This window comes from Oncorhynchus masou, chromosome 8, assembly GCF_036934945.1.
Source record: "Oncorhynchus masou masou isolate Uvic2021 chromosome 8, UVic_Omas_1.1, whole genome shotgun sequence".
Lineage (NCBI taxonomy): Eukaryota > Metazoa > Chordata > Actinopteri > Salmoniformes > Salmonidae > Oncorhynchus > Oncorhynchus masou.
The window spans coordinates 8,035,683-8,063,234 of NC_088219.1; the positions used below are offsets into that span (position 1 = coordinate 8,035,683).

Consider the following 27,552-nt stretch of genomic DNA (forward strand, 5'->3'; position numbering starts at 1 on the left):
TGCCCTCAAACATACAAGAATTTTACACGATTTTAAAGATAAACTTGTTGTTAATCCCACCACAATGTCCGATTTCAAAAAGGCTTTACGACGAAAGCACACCATCTGATTATGTTAGGTCAGTACCTAGTCACAGAAAATCACAGCCATTTTTCCAGCCAAAGAGAGGAGTCACAAAAAGCACAAATAGAGATAAAATGAATCACTAACCTTTGATGATCTTCATCAGATGACACTCATAGGACTTAATGTTACCCAATACATGTATGTTTTGTTCGATAAAGTTCATATTTATATCCAAATATCTCAGTTTACATTGGCGCGTTACGTTCAGTAATGTTTTGCATCCAAAACATCCGCTGATTTTGCAGAGCCACATCAATTTACAGAAATACTCATAATAAACATTGATAAAAGATACAAGTGTTATGCATGCAACTTTAGATAAACTTCTCCTTAATGCAGATTTCAAAAAAGCTTTACCGAAAAAGCACACCATGCTATAATCTGAGTACAGCGCTCAGAGACCAAAACAAGCCATACAGATATCAGCCATGTTGTGGAGTCAACAGAAGTCATAAATAGCATTAACTATATTCACTTACCTTTGATGATCTTCATCAGAATGCATTCCCAGGAATCCCAGTTCCACAGTAAACGTTTGTTTTGTTCGATAAAGTACATCATTTATGTCCAAATACCTCCTTTTTGTTCACGCCTTTAGTTCAGAAATGTAAATTCACGATGCGCAGGCCAGACGAAAAGTCAAAAAATGCCATTACAGTTTGTAGAAACATGTCAAACGATGTATATAATCAATCTTTAGGATGTTTTTTACATAAATCTTCAATAATGTTTCAACCAGAGAATTCCTTTGTCTTTAGAAATGCAATGGAATGCAGCTACATATCACGAGAGCGCACCTGAATGAGCTCATGGCACTCTACCAGACCTCTTACTCATGCAGCTCTCATTCTCTCCTCCTTCACAGTAGAAGCCTCAAACAAGGTTCTAAAAACTGTTGATATCTAGTGGAAGCCTTAGGATGTGCCTTCGGACCAAATTTACACTGTATCTTGGATAGGCAAAGAGTCGAAAAACTGCAAACCTCAGAATACCCACTTCTTGGTTGGATTTTTTCTCAGGTTTTTGCCTGCCATATGAGTTCTGTTATACATACAGGCATCATTCAAACAGTTTTTTGCTTTTCTGACTTTCGTACTTTGCTGCTAGCTGTTTGTAATGTTCTGTCTGCTGAAATCTGTCCTCACATAATCGCATGTTTTTTTTTTTAAATATGACACGCCAGGTGGATTAACAACAAGCTAAGCTGTATTTTGGTATATTGCACTTGTGATTTCATGAAAAATATATATATTTTTTAATTTAATTTGAATTTGGCGCTCTGCAATTCACCGGATGTTGACGAAAATGATCCCGCTAAAGGGATCGGTGCGCCAAGAGGTTAACTGCAGAACTACCTGTGACAAGAAGAGTTAAAATTTGATTGGTTGATTCACAGAAAGTAATGTGTAGAGTTAAAATGTGATTGGTTGTTTGACAGGAAGTCCAGGAAGCCCTGGCCACAACCAGGAAGTATGTGCTGCGTCGCGCAGCTGCGTGGACCAACCTGACGGTCCTAGAGACGGATGGCACAACAGACAATGGCCAATACTGGTGCTCCGCTAGCAACGCTGTGGGAGGGACTGAGATCCCTGTTACGCTACTGGTCAAGAGTAAGATCCCTGTTACACTATTGATCAAGAGTTATATGCCTGTTACACTATTAGTCAAGAATAAGATCAATAAAGCTTTAGCCTGTACACCCACAAAACAAGATGAAATGGTTTTCTGATGAACTGAATGGCTATTTAATTTCTGTTCTACTGTACCTCCTCCTCTCATCCCCTTCTCTCTCTCTGACCCACCCCCCTCCCTATCCTCTCTGTCTCCCTGCCCTCTCCCCCCTCTCAGGATACCCCATGCCTCCCAATGTGACCCTGGTAAGGCTGGTTTACAGCAGTCGGCAGCGTAGAGAGGTGGAGCTGGAATGGCAGATGGAGGGAGAGGGAGAAGGAGGAGAGGGAGGAGGGCTGACTGGATTTATACTTGAGCGCAGACTAGAGGAGGCACCAGGGAGAAGGAGAGGAGAGGATGAAAAAGAGAAGGACAGAGAGGAGGTTGGTGCAGATCCTGCTGACCAAGAGGTGAGCCAGAAAGAAAGTTGGGGGGGGTCAGAAAACACACAGAATAATACAATGCTGTTATTCTGCATGGAATAAGAACTTTTCTGTTGTTCCAGTAGATATCCTGATATTTGGGATCTATCTAGTAGATACCATGATAGTTGTGATCTATCTAGTAGATACCATGATAGTTGTGTTCTATCTAGTGTATACCCTGATATTTGTGTTCTATCGAGCAGATACCCTGATGGCTGTGATCTCTCTAGTAGATACCTTGATAGTTGTGATCTATCTAGTAGATACCCTGATTGGTGTGTTCTATCTAGTAGATACCATTACAGTTGTTTTCTATCTAGTAGACACCCCGATAGTTGCTGTCATGACGTGGCCCTTTCTGGCTATAGATCATGGCTTCCCACTCTCTCCTACATCCAGGTTCTGTTGTCTTAGGTCGTAAATTCCTGGCAGAGACTCTCTCCCCTTGGTCAAGCAGATAGAAAGACACAGAGAGACAAAGGATTTCATGTGGCAAACTCCTAAATCGCCGAAATGGGAATATAAATCAAATTATCCACTTGTGAGAAGGTGGGAATGCTTCGTGGACACTTAAGGGATGGGAATGACGAATATATTTCATTTAGTGACCTCAGAGAGGACAGGAAACACACATAACTATATATTTGAATGTGTACATTTCTCAGTTATGGGGTTTGCATCTAATTCTTGTATAAAATTAATTAGTAAAGATGAAACTATTTGTGAAATGATTTAATTATAATGTTAAACATTTAATGTGAGAGAATTGTATTCCCAACTAAGTTTAACTTGGTCCTTGGCCCGCCCCCGTGAGGACAGACATGATCAGGCGTCATTGAACCGCTTTTTCTACTGTTACGAATAAAAAAAACTCCTGGCGAAATCCTCTTCAGACCACACGTACCTTGTGGAAACTGGCACAGGTTTGAGTACCAAGACTAAGCAAACCCACAGTGTGAGCTGTGATTGCGAATAGTTATTGAATTCCTAACCATACCACGTGGAACATTGGCTACACAGCAGGAAATGATTAAAATGTGCTTTTCCTTAAGGGAACTATACAGTCACCTCTCATGGCAGTCCATGTGGATCTGTTGCCATATGTTTGGGTATATCAAAGCTGGGACTGAGAGACTGAAAAAGACCTTTTATCTCAATGCCATCAGACTGTTAAACAGCCATTACTAGCACATTAGAGGCTGCTGCCTATAGGCATAGACTAGGAATCACTGGCCACTTTAAGTAATGGTACACTAGTCATTTTAATAAATAATGTTTTCATATCTGGAATTACTCATCTCATATGTATTTACTGTATTCTTTACTATTCTACGGTATCTTAGTCACTTAATGTTTGCATATCTTGCATTATTCATCTCATATTTAAATACTGTTTTCTATACTATTCTCTACTATTCTACTGTATCGTAGTCCGTTCCGCTCTGACATCGCTCATCCATATGTATTTAGCCTTAATTCATTCCTACTTAGATTTGTGTGTTTTGAGTATTTGTTGTGTAATTTGTTAGATATTACTTGTTAGATATTACTGCACTGTCAGAGCTAGAAGCAGAAGCATTTCACTACACCAACAATAACATTGCTAATCACACGTATGTGACCAATAACATTTGATTTGATTTGACAATGAACACAATTGCATTTTATCAATGGCAATTTGGACGTACAGAGTTACCATGACGAGATCTTGTGGCCCATTGTCATCCGGTGCCATCACCTCATGTTTCATTATGGTAATGCACTGCCCAATGTCACAAGGATCTGTACACAATTCCTGGAAGCTGAAAATGTCCAGTTGGGCTGCATACTCACAAGACATGTCACCCATTGAGCATGTTTGGGATGCTCTGGATCGACGTGTATGACAGCATGTTCGAGATCCCACCAATATCCAGCAACATCGCACAGCCATTGAAGAGGAGTGGGACAACATTCCACATGCCAATCAACAGCCTGATCAACTCTGTGCGAAGTATTATATTATTATTATTATTAGATCACACTTCATAAGGCAAATGGTGGTCACACCAGATACTGACTGTTTTTCTGATCCACGCCCCTACCTTTTTTTACGGTACACTATTGTCGTATCTTTGGCTAAGTGGCATGCCATGCTATTCTATAAAATAATTTCTCCATAATTAATATTACCTGATTGAGCTAATCATGTAAATGTAGTCGGGGCACCACAAAATAATATTTATAGAGCTGTTATCTTCAGAATAAACTCTTAACCTGTTGAAACTCTAGGGGCGCAATTTCATTTTTGGATGAAAAACGTTCCCGTTTTAAACAAGATATTTTGTCACAAAAAGATGCTCGACTATGCATATAATTGGTAGCTTTGGAAAGAAAACACTCTGACGTTTCCAGAACTGCAAAGATATTTTCTGTGCGTGCCCTAGAACGTGAGCTTCAGGCAAAACCAAGATGAGACGGCATCCAGGAAATGAGCAGGATTTTTGAGGCTCTGTTTTCCATTGTCTCCTTATATGGCTGTGAATGCGAGAGGAGTAAGTCTGCCCTTTCTGTCGTTTCAAAAGTCAATAATTGCAAAATTTCATAAAAAACTTTACCGTTTTTTTGATTTTTTTTCTTTTGGAACCCCCAAGGTGTCTGCAGCATTGTGACGTTTTTGTAGGCATATCATTGGAAGATTGACCATAAGAGACCACATTTACCAGGTGTCCGCCCGGTGTCCTGCGCCGAAATTGGTGCGCAAAAGTCAGCTGCAAGTATTTTTCCATGGAATTTAGAGAAGAATGCAGGCTTCCACGAACGATATATCAATGAAGAGATATGTGAAAAAACACCTTGAGGATTGATTCCAAACAACGTTTGCCATGTTTCGGTTGATATTATGGAGTTAATTCGGAAAAAGTTTGACGTTGTAGGTAACTGAATTTTCGGTTCGTTTCGGTAGCCAAATGTGATGTACAAAACGGAGCGATTTCTCCCACACACAGACGCTTTCAGGAAAAACTGCGCATTTGGTATGTAACTGAGAGTCTCCTCATTGAAAACATCCGAAGCTCTTCAAAGGTAAATTATTTTATTTATTTGGTTATCTGGTTTTTGTGAAAATGTTGCGTGCTAAATGCTACTCAAAATGCTAAGCTAGCTTAGCATACTCTTACACAAATTAGTCAATTGCTATGGTTCAAAAGCATATTTTGAAAATCTGAGATGACAGTGTTGTTAAGAAAAGGCTAAGCTTGAGAGCAGGCGCATTATTTTCATTTTATTTGCGATTTTCAGAAATCGTTAACGTTGCGTTATGCTAATGAGCCTGAGGCTTTAGTCACGATCCCGGATCCGGGATGGGGAGTTTCAAGAAGTTAAAGACCTAGGAATATTTTACATCAATAGCAGTCACCTTAATTCAGTCTCAGTAAATTATTGGTTATCTTCACGAACCCTGGCTAACAAGTTGAATCAGCAATACAAAATGATTTATTTACTAAATACCTAACTAATCACACAGATTTACACATACAAAGAATGAATTATACCTTGACTACAAATTACGTCATAAAGGAAAACGTCCCTAGCGGGCGGAACCGATATGACAGCTGGTTACACAAAAGAAAAGGGCTGGGTGTCCTCCATCCAAGTTTGTATCTGTTGATTTCAGAATTCCATTTGAATTTTTATGACAAAAATCAAAGTCACTGCATTTACAGTTCATGGGGTCACCATCACCATTGGTCAATAACCCAAATCGAAAAAGTGCGGGAAGACTGAGGGACAAAGGACGAAGCTGTGCTATCATAAATACAGTATCTTATGCATTCTGAATTACCGGCCATTTGGAAAAGGAAAATGCAATAAATATTTACTCTGAGCTGCGCAACGGTAGGTTGGTGGTAGATGGAAGGCCGTGTTGCCAAATTTAATCTTTTGTCCTTTGAAGAATGTCTCTGGTGGTCAATTGGATACGTTGTAGTAACGTTGTTGTGTGATAGACGGGATACTCTGTTCCTTCCTAACCCTCATTTGCAGATGCTGTTGCTAACTCAACGGCTAGTAGGTATCACTTCTGTAATGAATAAGAGTTCAAAGTTCATACCATTCGCAACCAAAGCTCATGCTGATATTGGCTTCGTTCTGTAGTTATTATCTTAACCATTCTGACATCGGACCGTCATCCTCACATCCTCTGGAACAGGAGGTTACATTTTATGGAGCTTTTGCAAAGTCGTCAAGGGCTTATATTGTGGAGGGAGATTTCAAAGGGGTGTGTTTCTGATTTGGAGTTGGCACAGGAAAATGGGTTCTTCTTATTCATTACAGAATCCTGTTTAACCTGTTTGGGAGAAACTGAGTGATTCCAGGAAGCTTGGATAGTTCATACCGAAGACAGTTTACAACCTATGTATCTTCACGTGCGCGGGCCACTGAGTCGGGCCTAATTCACTCATGAAAACCTAATTCTCACATTTTAGAAGCTAAAATCACATTTCATCCCATCATATTCAAACATTTAAATTGAACAACAATTCCATGTGAATCCGATAACTGATGTGTAGACTTAACGCTATAGAGTTTGTCATCTTATCATTGATGAGAATGTTTCAGATGACAACTGAACTGACATTATATTCATTAAGTACCACTGCATATGTTCAATTGGTCGGATTACCAGAATATATTTAATTTCCCCCCACCTTCTGATGTTCCCAGAATCTCTATGTTAACCAAGGGGTTTTCAAATGTAACATCAGTAGGGTAGAGAGAGGAAAAAGGGGGGAGAGGTATTTATGACTGTCATACACCTTCCCCCAGGCCAACGTCATGACACTATATATATATATTTCAGCCACACCCATTGCTGAAAGGTGTATAAAATTGAGCACACAGATTGTAAACACCTTCATGTTTTATAAAATGAGCACAAACATGATTCATGCAATTTCCATAGACAAACATTTGCAGCAGAATGGTCTTACTAAAGAGCTCTGTGACTTTCAACATGGCATCATCATTGGATGCTACCTTTCCAACAAGTCAGTTTACCACATTTATGCCCTACTAGAGCTACCCCGGTCAACTGTAAGTGCTCATATTGTGAAGTGGAAACATCTAGGAGCAACAACGGCTCAGTCACGAAGTGGTAAGCCACACAAGCTCACAGAATGGGAGAGCCGAATGCTGAAAAGCGTAGCACGTAAACATCGTCTGTTCTCCGACGCAACTCTCCATACCAAATTCCAATCTGCCTCTGGAAGCAAAGTCAGCACAAGAACTGTTCGTCGGAAGCTTCATGAAATTTGTTTCTATGGCCGAGCACCTGTACATAAGCCTAAAATCACCATGTGCAATGCCAAACGTCAGCTGCAGTGGAGTAAATGTACAGACCTGATCTACAAAAAGAGCCAACAGAGACAGTACTTTCTCAAAAAGCTTGGATATTTGATGTAGACTGTACCATACTGACTCTGTTTTACATATCTTTAATTGAGAGTATTTTAACTTTTTGTGTTGTTTGTTGGTTTGGCAATGCCACTGTCAGCCAGAGAAATATGCTGAGAAGGATTATCACCACAGCATGCAAGGAACTTGGAGTCAAACAGACAGGCCTGGATTAGATCTTTAAGGTCAGGGCCCTCCAAAAGGCTCACAAAATCATTTTAGACCCAAGCCACCTCCTCTACCCGGACTTTGAACTACTCCCCTCTGTGCGCAGGTACAGGCACCCCTCAGCAGGAAAAACAGAACTAGACAATCATTTGTACCAGATGTGATATCCCTCCTAAATAGGGGCTCAATAAGGCCAGTAGGCTAGTCGGATTTTTTTTAATTATTATTGATATGTAACTGTTATGAAAGTTGTATTGTCAATTTTGTTTTGTATTTAAACACCACTTTAAACATGTACATGACACTGCAACAAAGTTTCCCCATGGAGATCATTTTAGACCCAAGCCACCTCCTCTACCCGGACTTTGAACTTCCCCCTCTGTGCGCAGGTACAGGCACCCCTCAACAGGAAAAACAGAACTAGACAATCATTTGTACCAGATGTGATATCCCTCCTAAATAGGGGCTCAATAAGGCCAGTAGGCTAGTCTTTTTTAATTATTATTGATATGTAACTGTTATGAAAGTTGTATTGTCAATTTTGTTTTGTATTTAAACACCACTTTAAACATGTACATGACACTGCAACAAAGTTTCCCCATGGAGACAATAAAGTCACTAAGTAAGTAAGCAGAACGGAACCAATGAGAGCTGAAGTGCGTATCGTGTAAAAAATAATGCGTCGTCGGTGGTAACACTCACTACCGAGTTCCAAACTGCCTCTGGAAGCAACGTCAGCACAATAACTGTTTGTCTGGAGCTTCATGAAATGGGCTTCCAAGCCTAAGATCACCATGCGCAATGCCAAGCATCAGTTTGAGTGGTGTAAAGCTAGCCACCATTGGACTCTGGAACTGTGGAAATGTGTTCTCTGCAGTGATGAATCACACTTCACCATCTGGCAGTCCGACAGACAAATCTGGATTTGGTGGATGCCAGGAGAACACTACCTGCCCAAACGCATAGTGTCAACTGTAAGGTTTGGTGGAGGAGGAATAATGGTCTGGGGATGTTTTTCATGGTTCAGGCTCTGCCCCTTAGTTCCAATGGATGAAAATCTTAACGCTACAGCATACAATGACATTGTAGACGATTCTGTGCTTCCAACTTTGTGGCAACAGTTTGGAGAAGGCCCTTTCCTGTTTCAGCATGACAATGGACCCGTACACAAAGCGAGGCCCACTGAAAAGTTGTTTGTTGAGGACAGTGTGGAAGAACTTGACTGACCTGCACAGAGCCCTGACCTCAACCCCATTGAACACCTTTGGGACGCCGACTGTGAGCCAGGCCTAATCGCCCAACATCAGTGCCCGAACTCACTAATGCTCTTGTGGCTGAAAGGAAGCAAGTCTTCTTAGCAATGTTCCAACATCGAGTAGATGCCTTCCCAGAAGAGTGGATGCTGTTATAGCAGCAAAGGGGGGACCGACTCCGTATTAATGCCCATGATTTTGGAATGAGATGTTCGCCAAACAGTCCACACACTTCTGGTCGTGTAGTGTATCTGTGACCAACAGATGCATATCTGTGTTCCCAGTCATGTGAAATCCACAGATTAGGGTGTAATTAATTTATTTCAATTGACTGATTTCCTTATCTGAACTGTAACTCTGTAAAATCTTAGAAATTGTTAAAAAAATATATTTTTTTTGTTCATTGCAGATATTAATATAGTTTTGTTGTTGTAGGAGCAGCGACAGGAAAAAAGGAGTAGTTTCTCTCCATGGAAGCAGGTGGTTGTATTGGAAGCCAGGGAGAGGGTCCATACGCTGGGCAACATGACCCCAACAGATACCTACCAGATACGCATCACAGCTGTCAATCACAGAACCCTCGGACACCCCTCCCCCCCAGAAACACCAGGTGAGTGAGATATATTATTACTACTATTATTGTTACTACTATCATATTAGTAGATACCATTATATTTAAGAGGGTGGAAGGATACAGAGGAGGAGAGAGACAACGAGAGCTCGAGACAGAGAGAGAGGGAGGCAGAGGGAGAGGGGGATAGAGACGGCGAGAGAGAGACAGCGAGAGAGAGAGAGAGCGAGAGAGAGAGAGAGAGTGATAGCGAGAGAGAGACAGCGAGAGAGAGAGAGAGAGAGAGAGAGAGAGAGAGAGTGATAGCGAGAGAGAGACAGCGAGAGAGAGAGAGAGAGAGAGAGAGAGAGAGAGAGAGAGAGAGAGATAGCGAGAGAGAGAGAGAGAGAGAGAGAGAGACAGCGAGAGAGAGAGACAGCGAGAGAGAGAGAGACAGCGAGAGAGAGAGAGACAGCGAGAGAGAGAGAGACAGAGGGAGAGAGAGAGACAGAGGGAGAGAGAGAGACAGCGAGAGAGAGAGACAGAGGGAGAGAGAGAGACAGCGAGAGAGAGAGACAGCGAGAGAGAGGGAGAGAGAGAGACAGCGAGAGAGAGGGAGAGAGAGAGACAGCGAGAGAGAGGGAGAGAGAGAGAGACAGAGAGAGAGAGAGAGAGAGAGAGAGAGACAGCGAGAGAGAGAGAAAGTGAGAGGGGGGCATAGAGAGAGTTTGAGTTTTTTTATTTTATTAATTGGGTCTGGCATCCCATAACACAATAAACACTCAATTCAAATCAAATTGTATTTGTCACATACACGTGTTTAGCAGGTGTTCTTGCTTGTGTAGCGAAATGCCTGTGTTTTTAGCTCTAACAGTGCAGTAATATCTAACAATAATATCTAAAAATTTCACAACCATACACACAAATCTAAAGTAAAGGAAATTAATTAATAATATATAGATATTTGGGCGAACAATGTCAGAGCGGCATAGACTAAGATACAGTAGAATAGGATAGAATACAGTATACACATATGAGGTGAGTAATGCAAAATATGTAAGCATTATTAGTGGCTAGTGTTCCCTTATTAAAGTGGCCTGTGATTCCAAGTCTATGTAATGGTTGTTGTCCTTGATGATCTTTTTGGCCTTCCTGTGACATCGGGTGCTATAGGTGTCCTGGAAGGCAGGTAGTTTACCCCCAGTAATGCTTTGGGCAGACCGCATCACCCTCTGGAGAACCCTGCGGTTGTGGACGGTGCTGTTGCCGTACCATACGATGATACAGCCTGACAGAATGCTCTCAATTGTGCATCTTTAAAAGTTTGTGAGGGTTTTAGGTGACAAGCCACATTTCTTCAGCCTCCTGAGGTTGAAGAGGCGCTGTTGTGCCTTCTTCACTACACTGTGTGGGTGGACCATTTCAGTTTGTCCGTGATGTGTACGCCAAGGAACTTAATTAAAACTTTACACCTTCTCCACTGCTGTCCCGTCGATGTGGATAGGGGGTGCTCCCTCTGCTGTTTCCTGAAGTCCACGATCATCTACTTTGTTTTGTTGATGTTGAGTGAGAGGTTGTTTTCTTTATACCACACTCTGAGGGCCCTCACCTCCTCCCTGTAGGCTGTCTCGTAATCGTTGGTAGTCAAGCCCACTATTGTTGTGTCGTCTACAAACTTCATAATTGAGTTGGAGGCGTACATGGCCACACAGTCATTGGTGAACAGGGAGTACAGGAGAGGGCTGAGCATGTACCCTTGTGGGGCCCCAGTGTTGAGGATCAGCGAAGTGGAGATTTGTTTCCTACCTTCACAACCTGGGGTCAGCCCGTCAGAAAGTTCAGGACCCAATTGCACAGGGCGGGGTTGAGAACTAGGGCCTCAAGCTTAATGATGAGCTTGGAGGGTACTGTGGTGTTGAATGGTGAGTTATAGTCAATGAAAAGCAGTCTCACATAGGTTTTTCTCTTGTCCAGATGGGACAGGGTAGTGTGCAATGCGATGGCGATTGCATCGTCTGTGGATCTATTGGTGCGGTAAGTAAATTGATCCTTGACTAGTCTCTCAAAGCAACTTCATGATGACGGAAGTGAGTGCTACAGGGCGATTGACGCTTTGCCTGTTTGATTGTTCGTCTTAGGGCATGGTGGGATTTCTTATAAGCTTCTGGATTATTGTACGGCTCCTTGAAAGCGGTAGCTCTAGCTCTGTGTGAATGTTGCTTGTAATCCATGGCTTCTGGTTGGGAAATGTATGTATGGTCACTTTGGGGACGCTGCACTTATTGATGAAGCTGGTGACTGAGATGGTATACTCCTCAATGCCATTGGGTTAGGGAACATATTCCAGTCTGTGCTTGCAAAACAAGTCCTATGGCATGAATCCGCGTCATCTGACCACTTCCGTATTGAGTGAGTCACTGGTAATTCCTGCTTTAGTTTTTGCTTGTAAGCAGGAATCAGTAAGATAGAATTATGATCAAATTTGCCAAATGGTGGGCGAGGGAGAGCTTTCTATGCATCTCTGTATGTGGAGTAAAGATGGTCTAGAGATTTAAGTTTCCCTGCATTAAAGTCCCCGGCCACTAGGAGCGCGGCTTCTGCATGAGCATTTTCTTATTTGCTTATGACCTTGTTGAACTTGTTGAGTGCGGTCTTAGTGCCAGCATCGGTTTGTAGTGGTAAATAGATGGCTACGAATAATATAGATGAGAAATCTTGGTAGATAGTGTTCTCTATTGCTTATCATGAGGTACTTTTCCTGAGGTGAGACTTCTTTAATATTAGACATTGCACACCAGCTGGTATTGACAAATAAACACTTACCCCTGCACCTCGTCTTACCAGACATAGCTGCTCTGTCCTGTCGATTCAAAACCCAGCCAGCTCTATTTTATCCGTGTCATCGTTCAGCCACGACTGCGTGAAACATAAGATAGTAGGATAGTCTTAATTGTAGATCATCTAGCTTATTTCAAATCAAATCAAATCAAATTTTATTTGTCACATACACATGGTTACCAGATGTTTCCAATGATTGCACGTTGGCCAATAGTACTTATGGTAGTGGTGGTTTACACACTATCCTCCGAATTCTCACCAGGCACTGCAACCTCCGCCCCATTTCTCTGTTTTTTCTTCACGCGAATGACAGGGATTTGGGCCTGGTCTCGAGAAAGCAGTATATCCTTCGCTTCAGACTCATTAAAGAAAAAATCATTTTCCAATTTGAGGTGAGTAATCACTGTTCTGATGTCCAGAAGCTCTTTTTGGTCATAAGAGATGGTAAAAGCAACATTATGTACAAAAGAAGTTCCAAACAAAGTAGCTCAGTTGGTTAGGAGCCCATAAAATGGCAGCCATCCACATTCTGATTGGACAGTGCACTCAAGTGTTTTGGAAAGAAAAGAAAGAAGGGATACCGGTCTGTAGTTTTTGACATCAGAGGAGTCGAGTGATGGTTTCTTGAGGAGGGGAGTGACTCAGGTCATTTGGAAGTCAGATGGGGAGAAGAAGTGAGGAGAAGGTGGAAAATATTTTCCCAGGGTTAGAGGCAGAAGCTTGACATGCAGGGTGATAGAAAGTAGCTTTAGCAGCGGATACAGAGGAAGATAATTTAGAGAGGAGAGAGTGGAAGGATGATAGGTCCTCTGGAAGTTTATTTTTCCTCTATTTTCATTCTGTAAGATCACAATTAGTCACTCAGCCACGGAGCAGGGTGAGGGCTGAGAGGAAAGGGGACAGTGCGAGTCACATGACCATCTGGGTAGGGGCTGAGTGGCTAGGGTTGGAGGAAATGGAAATAGAAAATGAAACAAAGTAGTCTGGAAGGGGGTTGCAGTGAGATTTGTAAGAGAACAGCCTCTAGTAAATTTGAGGTCAAGCGTATTGCCTGCCTTGTGAGTGGAAGGGGAAAGGGTGAAGTCAAAAGAGGCAAGAAGGGGAAAGAAAGAGTTGGAAAGAAATGAATCAAAGGCAGATGTTGTAAGGTTGAAGTCACCAAGTATGAAGAGTGGTGAGCCATCTTCAGGAAATTAGCTTATCAAGGTGTCAAGCTCATTGATGAACTCTCCAAGGGCACCTGGTGGGCGATAGATGACAATAATATTAAGTTTGAGTGAACAAGTGACATCTTAGAATTCAAATGAGGAGATGGACAGGTGAAAGAAGGAGAACAGAGAAAATCTCCACTAAAGAGATATGAGTAGCTCTGTGCCAGCTAGCGATGACCAGATGCTCTCGGATTATGAGAAATAGTAGTCAGATGAAGGAAGAGCAGCTGAAGTAACAGTGCTCTCTGGGGTGATCCCATGTCTCCTCAGGGCCAAAAAGTCAAATGACTGAAGGGCAGCATAGGCTCAGATAAACTATGCGTTCTTACCACAGATCGCCAGCTTCAAACGCTTCCAGAGACCAGGAATTCCACATGGGTTGTGTGCGCAGGGTAAACTAAAATAGAAGGGTTGTAGCTTTGTCTATTCTGCTAGAGATTAGTTCTGAACCCGTTAGCTATGTCTGTTCTGTTAGAAATTAGTTCTGAACCTATTAGCTCTGTCTATTCTGTTAGAGATTAGTTCTGAATGTTAGCATCACTGATTCACTAAGGTGCTAGCCGACATTAGCAAGTTAATGTGTATGTACTGTACGGACATGGTGCACCACAACCCAATGTTGACGACATATCACTTATTTTGCCACAAAACATAGCTTGTTTTATTTAAACCTTTATTTAACTAGGCAAGTCAGTTAAGAACAAATTATTATTTACAATGACAGTCTACCCCGGACCAATTGTGTGCCACCCTATGAGACTCCATTCACGACCAGATGTGATGCAGCCTGGATTCGAACCAGGGACAGCGGTGACCCCTCTTGCACTGAGATGCAGTGCCTTACACTGCTGCGCCACTCAGGTGCCAAAAATAATTAATCTTAGCTGTGCTATTGTGCAAGTCACTATATTGCTGACAATGCAGATTGTAAGAGGTATTTTGCGAAGATCACATTCACTTAAAAGATGCAGATGTCGGCTCAATCGGAAATTACCTATAAATTTCAGGCTCGTGGTAAATGGTAGAGGGTATACATTTTTGACTGTGTGTGTGTGTGTGTGTGTGTGTGTGTGTGTGTGTGTGTGTGTGTGTGTGTGTGTGTGTGTGTGTGTGTGTGTGTGTGTGTGTGTGTGTGTGTGTAAACTGTGAGTATTTTGCAGCGGACCCTCCCTTCAGTGCGTACCCTGCTGTGATTGGAGCTGCCATTGGAGGGATGCTCATCACGACCATAGCAACTGTTCTGCTGTTCATGTACATATTCCGCACCTGCAACAACAACCCCAGTACGTTCCCGCACCTACACACACACACATTATATACTCATGCACTACACACAAAAACACTACACACAGTTCAATTATAATGTAAACTCTAACTCTAACCATCCAGTTAATGTAAACTATAACCTAACCATTACGTTAATGTACACTCTAACCCTAACCATCCAGTTAATGCAAACTCTAACCTAACCATCCAGTTAATGGAAACTCTAACTATCCAGTTAATGGAAACTCTAACCATCCAGTTAATGGAAACTCTAACCATCCAGTTAATATAAGCTCTAACCATCCAGGTAATATAAACTCTAACCATCCAGTTAATGTAAACTCTAACCATTACGTTAATGTACACTCTAACCCTAACCATCCAGTTAATGTAAACTCTAACCTCACCATTAAGTTGTGGTGAAATCTTTAAGAGCGCATGAGCAGTAAGGAAGGAGGAAATAAAGAGAGCTCGTTCAGCTCTTTGGGGAGGGGCTCTTGGCTGGCGCAGTTTGGATTGCATGGATTAGTAGCAACATTGTTGCGAAGCTTTAACATACAAACCAACAAACCATCGGACAGTCAGATCGTACACCGGCAGGCCTGAAGACCACAGCTAAGATTTCTCTTTTTCTTTCGCTTTCTCTTCCCTCTCGTTCCAGTGCTTTGTAATGTATGTAATGTAAAATGTATTGAAATGCTTTACCCTGCAACAGACTCTCTTTTTTTCAAATGCACTTCCCATTGACGTTCATTAGAGCTGGACTATTATTGCCCTGCCAGAAGTATTTTGATGGACATTTTAGTTAAAAGGGAGGTTGCTTGCAAGTTGTGTATTGTTATGTGAACTGTATTGAGGTGAGGTGTACTAATGACATGTGGCCGAGAAGACTGGACATTTTTAAGGCCTTTGTTGTGTCGATGAACACCCCCCACATTCATACCCTCTGCACTCATCCACTAGAAAATAATACAGATTAATGCAAATCCTCTGTTGATGACTGGGTTCGTTCTTGTATGAAGTTGCTGTTTAATTGCTCTGCCATTATTAGTATTAGTATTATTGTATGAGGTATTCTTGTTGGGGTTACCCCTGTGCTGTGATGTGGGTTTTATATGGTGTGTATTCTCTTTTCTCTCCACTGGCTATCTGGTAAACAGGCTACACTCTAGGCAGTCTCTTCTGCTGATGTGTGTGGGTCTGGTAGTGGCACTCTCTCTATTGTACTCTTTTCCTTTCAGCATGGTTAATACCTGCCTGGCGCCCAAACAAAATCTTTCTTTACCCCTCTCTAAGAAATACCGCTACAAAGTTAATGTACACTCTAACTGTAACCATCCAGTTAATGCAAACTTTAACCTAACCATTAAGTTAATGTAAACTCTAACCCTAACCATCCAATTAATGGAAACTGTAACCCGAACCATCCAGGTAATGCAAACTCTAACCTAACCATTAAGTTAATGTAAACTCTAACCATCAAGTTAATGTAAACACTAACTCTAATCAGGGGTGGAAGTAACTAACCTCTGGTGTAGACCCAACTAGCATGCTTACCCTGACCCTAAATAGCATGGTGACCCTGACCCTAAGTAGCATCCTGACCCTGATCCCAACTAGCAGGATGAGCAAATGTAGAAGATTAGGTTGGTATGGCAATAAATAGGCCATAGAGACAAAATAATTACAATTTAGCATTAACACTGGAGTGATAGATGTGCAGATGATGATGTGCAAGTAGAGATACTGGGGTGCAAAAGAGAAAAAAGATAAACAACAATATAGGTATGAGGTAGTTAGGTATGCTATTTAAAGATTGGCTGTGTACAGGTACAGTGATTGGGAAGCTGCTCTGACAGCTGATGCTTAAGATTGGAGAGAGAGATATAAGACTCCAGCTTCAGTGATTTTTGCAACTCGTTCCAGTCATTAGCAGCAGAGACCTGGAAGGAAAGACGGCCAAAGGAAGTGTTGGCTTTGGGGATGACCAGTGAAATATACCTGTTGGAGCATGTGCTACGGGTGGGTGTTGCTATGGTGACCAGTGAGTTGAGATAAGGCGGGGCTTTACCGAGCATAGACTTATAGATGACCTGAAGCCAGTGGGTTTGGTGACGAATATGTAGTGAAGGCAAGCCAACGAGAACATACAGGTTGCAGTGGTGGGTGGTATATGGGGCTTTGGTGATGGGGGCTTTGGTGAGTGTTGGAGGCCATTTTGTAAATTAATCGTAGGATAGTAAGTTTTACGAGGGTCTGTTTGCCAGCAGTATGAGTGAAGGAGGCTTTGTTGCGAAATAGGAAGCAATATTTAATTTTGGATTAGAGATGCTTAATGTGAGTCTGGAAGGAGAGTTTACAGTCTATCCAGACACCTAGGTATTTGTAGTTCACTACTATCACTACTTCCGGCGCCGACAGAGATGGCTGCCTCGCTTCGCAACTATGCAGTATTTTGTTTTTTTACATGTTATTTCTTAAATTGGTACCCCAGGTAATCTTCGGTTTTATTACATACAGTCGGGAGGAACTACTGAATATAAGAGCAACGTCAACTCACTATCCTTACGATCAGGAATAAGACTTTCCCGATGTGGATCCTCTGTTTTGCCCATCACCCAGGACAATGGATCGGATCCCAGTCGGAGAACCAAAACAATGTCGCCGTAAAAGGGGCAGACGGCACAGTCTTCTGGTCAGGCTCCGGAGACGGGCCCATCGCGCACCGCTCCCGAGCATACTACTCGCCAATGTCCAGTCTCTTGACAACAAGGTTGATGAAATCCGAGCAAGGGTAGCATTCCAGAGAGACAGAAACTGTAACGTTCTTTAACGTTCTATCGGAGTCAGTACAGCCAGCTGGTTTCTTCACGCATCGCGCCGACAGAAACATGCATCTTTCTGGTAAGAAGAGGGGCGGGGGGTATGCCTTATGATTTACGAGACGTGGTGTAATAAGTCCTTCTGTTCACCTGACTTAGAATTCCTCACAATTAAATGTTGACCGCATTATCTACCAAGAGAATTCTCGACGGCCCTGAACAAACTTTATTTGACTCTATGTAAACTGGAATATCCTGAGGCTGCATTCTGAATTGGTCCACCCACACAGACAGCGTGGTGAAGAAGGCGCAGCAGCGCAAACTACCTGCCCTCCAGGACACCTACACCACCCAATGTCACAGGAAGGCCATAAAGATCATCAAGGACATCCACCCGAGCGAGCCACTGCCTGTTCATCCCGCTATCATCCAGAAGGCGAGGTCAGTACAGGTGCATCAAAGCAGGGACCGAGAGACTGAAAAACAGCTTCAATCTCAAGGCCATCTGTTACGAATCTCTTTTGGCCCGACAGTCTAGGGTAGATGGTAACTAGACCCGTAACATAACTCATGCAAATTATAATAGTGAAAAAGTGAGAACAAAATAACCACAGACAACTAAATTACCGTCAAACACATGGTTTATTAGAAAACACACGGTAATGGGGGGGGGGGGGGGGGGGGGGCAGGAAAAGGGGCTGAGCTGGACCCAAGGAAAGAAATAATAAATATTCAAAAACACCCCTAAGCTAGTCTAGCCTATTTCAACAACAGCTAACTAACTAACCATAAATAGAGTGGGTGGTCCGCCCAGTTCTAACTAGTGTTTTTAACAAAGTTTACCTACGGGTAGTGTATGCCCATGGGCGACTTGTCTTGGTTCCCCCTTTTCCCACCATCAAACAAACACTCAAACACCATAACCAAAAACAATACTCACAGGTGAGGACAAAGTGATATGGAGGTATGGAGGTACTCAAACAAAAGAGAGCTCAATACATAAAGAGCATGAGATAGAGACATAGTAGGACAGGGTTAGATAGCTCTACAAACATATGAGAGAGCTCTACAAACATATGGCATTTACAGAGGGATTGAGCTCCAGAGCAAACAACTGACGGTGTTTTTAAACCAAGGGAAAGGAACTGTGATTGGGTAGGAAAAAGGAGGAGGTGTGTCTTCTGATTGTTGATTGATTGTTGACTGATTGGGGAGTGATGATTTTCACCTGTGATGGGAGAAGGAGAGAAAATAAATACACACACAGGATACACACAGGATACTTATATCCGTAACACTCCCACCCTTAAAAAGAGCAACCCTAGGGATTGCGACCACAGTATTTACAAAACATCAAAATCATAATTTTTCTTTTAAACATGAGATAAAGCATCTGCCAACACATTATCGGATCCCTTTTTGTGGCGAATCTCCAAATTTTAATTCTGTACAATAAGCGCCCAACACATAAGGCGCTGGTTCTGGTTGTACATCCGGTGGAGAAACACTAAGGGGTTGTGGTCAGTATATACAATCACTGGTAGGGCACTGGAACCAATATATACCTCAAAGTATTGCAGAGCCAACAACAAAGCAAGAGCTTCTTGTTCTATTGTGGCATAGATTGTTTGACATTTATTAAATTTACGTGAAAAATAACAAACGGGATGATCCACTCCACTCTTGTCCTGCTGCAGTACAACAGCACCAGCACCTCTGGCATTAGCATCTACCTCAAGTTTGAATGGTTGTTCAAAATCCGGAGCAGCGAGTACAGGGGTATTAGCAGATTCAAAAGCTATCTAACAATCAGGGGACCACACAAATGATCTAGCTGGACTGAGCAAATCGGTCAATGGGAGCAACTACCGCAGAGACATTTTTACAGAAACTACGGTAGTAGCCAACCATCCCTAATAAGCGGTGAAGCTCTCGCCTGGTGGTAGGTGCGGGGAATGCAGTTATAGCCAAGATATGGCATCAACAGGGCGCACCTGTCGATGGCCGACCTCTTTACCGAGATAGGTAACAGTAGCCTTCCCAAACTCGCACTTTGCCAAGTTCAATGTTAGAGAAACAGCTGCCAAACGTTCACATACTACCCTTAGAGAGTCAACATGATCTGACCGCTCAGACAAATACATTTCTAGGTCATCGAGGTATGCACAACAATTAGGAACGCCAGCTAATACAGAGTTAATAACCAGTCGTTGGAAAGTGGCTGGTGCATTTCGCATCCCAAAAGCCATGACTGAGTACTGTAGGAAGTTGTCTGGGGTCACAAAGGCAGAAATCTCAGAAGCACGTGAAGTTAACGGAACCTGCCAGTAACCTTTTAAGAGGTCCAACTTAGTTACATACATAGCAGCACCAATAGTGTCGATACAGTCGTCCAGTCTGGGTAACGGGTACGAATCTGGCATTGTAACAGAATTTACCTTTCGACAATCCGTACATAACCTGGACGTACCATCAGGTTTAGGAACCAGAATGCAACAAGAACTCCAAGGGCTTGAACTTGGCTTAGCCAGGTCATTCTCCAACAAATATATCACCTCATCCCTCATTATCTTCCTCTTGGAAGCGTTGATACGATATGGGTGTTGCTTGATAGGTGTAGCATTTCCAACATTAATGTCATGTTCCAACACGTTTGTGCGAGTAGGAACATCATTAAAGAGACATGGAACACTGTGTAGTAGCCTCATAATATCGTTGGCCTGTCCTTCCGTTAAATGAACCAGACCGGATTGGATAGACAGCAACATTTCTGAATTGAGCAATCTAACACACTGCTGCTGAGTATTGCGCAACTCCAATCCATCAATATGACAGTCCACTATCATAGCAGTAGTAGCAGAGGAGACAGCAGTACCTTCCTCTGTTTTTGAATTATCTAACTGTGTGATGGGTGTGGTATGCTTTCAACATGTTAATGTGGCACACACGAGATTGGCGTTGTCTATCAGGAGTTTGAAGCACATTGTCAGTTTCACTTATTTTATTTTCAATTAAATAAGGACCAGAGAAATGAGCTGACAGTGAAGATCCTGGAACAGGTAATAACACCAGTACTTGGTCGCCTGGCTGTAGTGGACGAGAAACAGCCTCTTTATCATAGTGTCTTTTCATGCTCCTCTGTGAGGAAGACAGAGCTTCCTTTGCGAGAGCACAAGCTTGGTGTAGGCACTCACGTAAGCGACTAACGTAGTCCAACACATTCTCATCTCCTGTACACAACTCTTGGGACAAGAACTGTTCTTTAAGGACTTTCATTGGTCCTCTCACTGTGTAACCAAACACTAGTTTAGCCGGGCTGAAACTTAGGGACTCCTGCACAGTTTCACGAGCAGCAAACAAAACTAGAGGAACTCCCTCATCCCAATCTTTCTCAGATTCCAAACAATATTTACGTAGCATAGACTTCAGTGTCTGATGCCAACGTTCAAGCGCACCCTGAGACTCTGGGTGATAGGTGCTTGACACACGGTGCGTAATTGATAAGGATTGTAACACCTGCATGAAGAGCTTGGATAGGAAATTGGTACCTTGATCACTTTGTACCACCTTAGGTAACCCGAATGTCGTGAAGAATTTTATTAAGGCTTTACTCACTATTCGGGGCTGTATTTTCTCTTCGGTAACGGTCCAACACAATCAACCACCACATGTTCGAATGGTTCACCTATGACAGGTATGGGACAAAGAGGAGCGGGAGGAATAACCTGATTGGGTTTTCCTGTTATCTGACATGTGTGGCATGTCCTACAGAACTGAGCCACATCTTGTTTTAAACCCGGCCAAAAGAAATGTCGAAGGATCCGATCATAATTCTCTGTGATTCCTAAATGACCAGACCAGGTGATCATGAGCAAGGGATAACATATTTTGTCGAAAGGCTGTAGGAATCACTATTTGGTAAACAGCATTCCAATCTCCACCCACGTCAACATGGGATTTCCATTTACGCATGAGGAGATTACCATCAATGAAGTAAGCCACGTTCTTCTTCTTTACATCTTCCAATGAGACAACACTAGAAAAAGATTTAGCAAGCTTGTTGTCAACCTTTTGGTTAGCAATCAGCTGCTCACAAGTGACTGGTAACTGTATTGCATTAGCAATAAGTTCAACATTCTTTGATTCTTTCCTGGGCTGTTTGTCAGAGGTGATCAGCTTCCCAGATGTATCACACAACCCATCCTCTTGATCAACCTTTTTGAACAGAACTGTGTTCGACAAATCTATCACGTCACCCTCTTGTCGTGCCTGAGCACGAGTGACAGCACAAACAGGGAACATATGTGGATAACTCTGTGCCAGCTCATTAGAGAAAGAGTGGTCACTTTTATCCAATACTTCCAATACGGGTACTACCTTTCCTCCAGCAATATCGTTACCCACACAGGATACTTGTATCCGTAACACCATCAGACTGTTAAACAGCCACACCTAGCATTGAGTGACTCAACTCCAGCCACTTTAATAATGTAAAAATTGATGTAAAAATGTATCACTAGGCACTTTAACTCTTGATACTCCCCATCCCGGATCCGGGATCGTGAATAAAGCCTCAGGCTCATTAGCATAACGCAACGTTAACGATTTCTGAAAATCGCAAATAAAATGAAAATAATGCGCCTGCTCTCAAGCTTAGCCTTTTCTTAACAACAATGTCATCTCAGATTTTCAAAATATGCTTTTGAACCATAGCAATTCACTAATTTGTGTAAGAGTATGCAAAGCTAGCTTAGCATTTTGAGTAGCATTTAGCACGCAACATTTTCACAAAAACCAGATAACCAAATAAATAAAATCATTTACCTTTGAAGAGCTTCGGATGTTTTCAATGAGGAGACTCTCAGTTACATAGCAAATGTTCAGTTTTTCCTGAAAGAATCTTTGTGTAGGAGAAATCGCTCCGTTTTGTACATCACATTTGGCTACCGAAACTAACCGAAAATTCAGTCACCAAAACGTCAAACTTTTTCCGTATTAACTCCATAATATCGACCGAAACATGGCAAACGTTGTTTAGAATCAATCCTCAAGGTGTTTTTTCACATATCTCTTCATTGATATATCGTTCGTGGAAGCCTGCTTTCCCCTCAGAATCGCATGGAAAAATACCAGCAGCTGAAATATTTCGACGGAGGACACCGGGCGGACACCTGGAAAATGTAGTCTCTTATGGTCAATCTTCCAATGATATGCCTACAAACACGTCACAATGATGCAGACACCTTGGGGAAACGACAGAAAGGGCAGGCTCATTCCTCTCGCTTTCACAGCCATATAAGGAGACAATGGAAAACGGAGCCTCAAAAATCCAACTCATTTCCTGGTTGCAGTTTCATCTTGGTTTTGCCTGTAGCTCCCGTTCTAGGGCACCCACAGACAATATCTTTGCAGTTCTGGAAAATTCAGAGTGTTTTCTTTCCAAAGCTATCAATTATATGCATAGTCGAGCATCTTTTTGTGACAAAATATCTTGTTTAAAACGGGAACGTTTTTCATCCAAAAATGAAATTGCGCCCCCAGAGTTTCAAGAGGTTATTAAACAATGCCACTTAATATAATGTTTACATGCCCTACATTACTCATCTCATATGTATATACTGTACTCTATACCATCCACTGCATCTTGCCTATGCCATTCTGTAACATAACTCATTCATATAATTTTATGTACATATTCTTCATCCCTTTACACTTGCGGGTATAAGATAGTTGTTGTGGAATTGTTAGGTTAAAATACTCTTTGGTTATTACTGCATTGTCGGAACTAGAAGCACAAGCATTTCGCTACACTCGCATTAACATCTGCTAACAATGTGTATGTGACAAATACAATTTGATTTGATTTGTCCACATATTCTAAGTCAGAACCATCCAGAGTAGTGATGCTAGTCGAACGGGAAGGTGCGCACAGCAATCGGTTGAAGAGCATGCATTTTGTTTTACTAGCATTTAAAAGCAGTTGGAGGCCACGGAAGGAGTGTTGTATGGCATTGAAGCTTGTTTGGAGGTTTGTTTACACAGTGTCCAAAGAAGGGCCAGATGTATACCGAATGGTGTTGTCTGCGTAGAGGTGGATCAGAGAACCACCAGCAGCAAGAACAACATCATTGATATACAGAGAAAAAACTCATCCCGAGAATTTAACCCCGTGGCACCCACATAGAGACTGCCAGAGATCCGGACAACAGGCCCTCCGATTTGATACACTGAACTCGATCTGAGAAGTAGTTGGTGAACAAGGCGAGGCAGTCATTTGAAAAGCCAAGGCTATTGAGTCTGCCGATAAGAATGCGGTGATTGACAGAGTCGAAAGTCTTGGCCAGGTCGATGAATAGAGCTACACAGTACCGTCTTTTATCGATGGCGGTTATGATAGCATTTACGACCTTGAACGTGGCTGAGGTGCACCCATGACCATCTCGGAAACCAGATTGCATAGTGGAGAAGGTACGGTGGGATTCAAAATGGTCAGTCAGCTGTTAGGTTAACTTGGCTTTCAACGATTTAAGAAAGACAGGGCAGGATCGATATAGGTCTATAACAGTTTGTGTCTAGAGTGTCTCCCCCTTTGAAGAGGGGGGTGACCGTGGCAGTTTTCTTATCTTTGGGGCTCTCAGAGAGGTTGAATAGGCTAGTAGTGGAGATTGGGTTGCAACAATTTTGGCAGATCATTTTAGAAAGAGAAGGTCCAGATTGTCTAGCCCAGATGATTTGTAGGGATTCAGATTTTGCAAGTCAGTTAAGAACAAATTACTATTTACAAAGACGGCCTACCAAAAGGCAAAAAGCCTCCTGCGGGGACGGGGTCTGGGATTAAAAATAAATAAATAAAATATAAATATAGGACAAAACACACATCACAACAAGAGAGACAACACAATACTACATAAAGAGAGACATAAGACAACCACATAGCAAGGCAGCAACACATGACAACACAGCACGGTAGCAACAAAACATAACAACAACATGGTAGCATCACAACATGGTAGCAGCACAAAACATGGTACAAACATTACTGGGCACAGACAACAGCACAAAGGGTAAGTAGGTAGAGACAACAATACAAAACGCAAAGCAGCCACAACTGTCTGTAAGAGTGTCCATGATTGAGTCTTTGAATGAAGAGATTGAAATAAAACTGCCCAGTTTGACCCTGACCAGGAGTTATCAGGATACAACAACAGTTTAATATCTGACCTTTAACTCTCCTGTCTCTAAACAGGACTCCATGACATGCTCTTTGGAATGTGAGTATGGAGTCAAACAGGCCATGTGTAAAACATGCGTATGTAGAATGTGTGTATAATATATATAATATGTGTGTATATATAAAATGTGTATGTGTGTGTTTGTGTGTGTATGTGTGTGTAGGCAGCACAGCTGGTCCAGGGAGAACATCAACCTCCCTGATGATGAGGTGATGGGAGGAGTTGACGGGGAGGGAGGAGCTACAGAACATTGCCCCTCCCCTAGCCCAGGTACCCTAATGTCTCATTAACATAATGAGATGTAATCTCCCCCCAGGCCCATGTCATTAAAGTAGTAATATGTTGCAATTGCTCTGTGGTTGCCACAATTCTATAATGTTTGTCTAATTTCAGTTTGAGACAGAACAAAACAAGTGTAGAATATTTACATTGTAGTCATTTAGCAGATGCTCTAATCCAGAGCATATCATTGTATACCCAAACCGCTGTGAAATATCTTTTCAATAACCTAAAATATTGTGTTTGATGCTGATGTATTAAACACAAACTAAGACAAAACCAAAATTTCATATAGAGCACATAGAACAGATCTACCTCTTCTTCAAATTGCTTACAATGAGAATGACAGATCTATAACTAACATTTCTATATGAAAAAGTTATATACTGGATCTTTAACATGTTAAAAAATCCAATCAGTTCTATGGTGATAAATTAGTCTTCTCTTCTCTAGGTCACGTCCATGTCCTCTCCTAGGACTGCCTCCCCCGTCTCCCCTCCTCTAACTACTGAGGACAACAAACCTGTCAACGTCACCATCACCATCATGGCAACGGGCTGAAGATCACACACACATTTATACATACTGGATAATGCTGCGTTCATAACAAGTGGAAACTCTCTAAATACAATTTGTATTAAAAGTACAGCTGTCATGCTCAAAAACATTATAGTGTTCAAATACCATACTAATAGATTATTTTGCATAAATAATGATCTCGCTTCTTGTGACGGCCGGCCGCCCAACAACCTGCCCGCTTGACCCTATCCCCTCCTCTCTTCTCCAGACCATTTCCGGAGACCTTCTCCCTTACCTCACCTCGCTCATCAACTCATCTGCGCACGTCCCTTGTTGCATTTAACTTCCAAAAATGCTGTTATCAAGGTAATTTCCTTAGTATGTGATGTCATAGTTCAGCATGTCGGAGAAGTCAAAGCTCAGAGATGATAGACGAGTTTCCCACTAGTAATTACCAGTTGGAAGGGCATGCAAGTGTATTTTTCCAAGTCATATGCTGGTATTTACAAATATAGGAGATGGTGTGAATGCAGCCTAAGCACCTGTCTGTTCTGCCTTCCAGGTTGAAATAAAGTACAGTTCTTATCACAACTTATTTTATTTGATACACAATAAGGGTTACACACCAACACGAGACAGACAGACAGACAGACAGACAGACAGACAGACAGACAGACAGACAGACAGACAGACAGACAGACAGACAGATCTATACCGAGAGACATTAGTTGGTTTGAGTTTTATGTAAGTGTGCTGAGCTGTAGAGAAGTTGTGTTTGATTGATTGATGTAGGGATCTGATCCTATGTGAAAATGTGGTTACTAGGGGAATGATAATTGTCTGCTTATTGAATATTGAGAACGAGAAGAGACAGAGGAAGTGTTGCGGCTTAGTGGTTGGTGTAGATCTCTCCCCATAGGGGAGTCAGGATTAGGGTGGAGGAGAGAGATAGGGGTTAGGTTAGGATGAGAACCCTAGTTAGGGTGATGGTTAAGGTTAGGGTTGAGGTTAGGGGTAGGATTAAAACCCTGGTTAGGGTAATGGTAAAGGTTAGGAGTGGGGTTTGGGGAGAGGTTACGGTTAGGGGTAGGATTGGGGTTAAGTTTAGGAGAGTTGGATGATTTTGTGTTGTCTGTGAGTGTTGGATGAATGGGAGGAGGGCAGCCAATGTGCTGTTTTTAATAGTTCTCAAGAATCGTTTTGAGTGCCCTCTTTGTCTAAGTGCATTGAATAGTGTATTTATTGCATAATCCAGGTCTTGCTTGCAAGATGATATCCTGTAGAACCGCATGATTTGTGACTTTATTATTCCCTTAAATGTATGTTTAGGGTGGTAACTGTTTTAATCAAGTAACCCGTGTGTGTATGTTGGTTTGAAGTAGACTCTAGTGTGTAGTGTTATCTGTGATTGGTTGATATTACTGAAGAAAACACATTTCCTCCGTCGGTGGTGTGCTGCGACCGGCTTGGAAGGGCTTGGGGGCGAAGGTGGCTACCGGTTTCAGCCGTGAGCTTTACAGTGCCCCTACTCCATACTCGCTGCTTCCCAGGACCGAGGACTTAGTACCCGCTGCGTCATGTCCCCCTGCGGGGGGGGCACGGGGCCCCTTGCCCCCGGCGCAATTGTCAACCGGGTCGGACTGTCCTCAGTGCGCATCCAACCTCATTGCGTCACCAGGACGGGGATCGGCTCACGTAAACTGGACTCCAGGGGTCAGTGGCGATGTCGGCAACGCACTCGACCCGTCTTGAAATACGG

At 42.4% G+C, this 27,552-nt stretch overlaps 1 pseudogene; it reads left to right on the forward strand.

The window, feature by feature from the left end:
* Nucleotides 1–25,979, forward strand: part of LOC135543718 (V-set and immunoglobulin domain-containing protein 10-like 2) — a 136,828-nt pseudogene extending 110,849 nt beyond the window's left edge.
* Nucleotides 25,980–27,552: the final 1,573 nt, after the last annotated feature.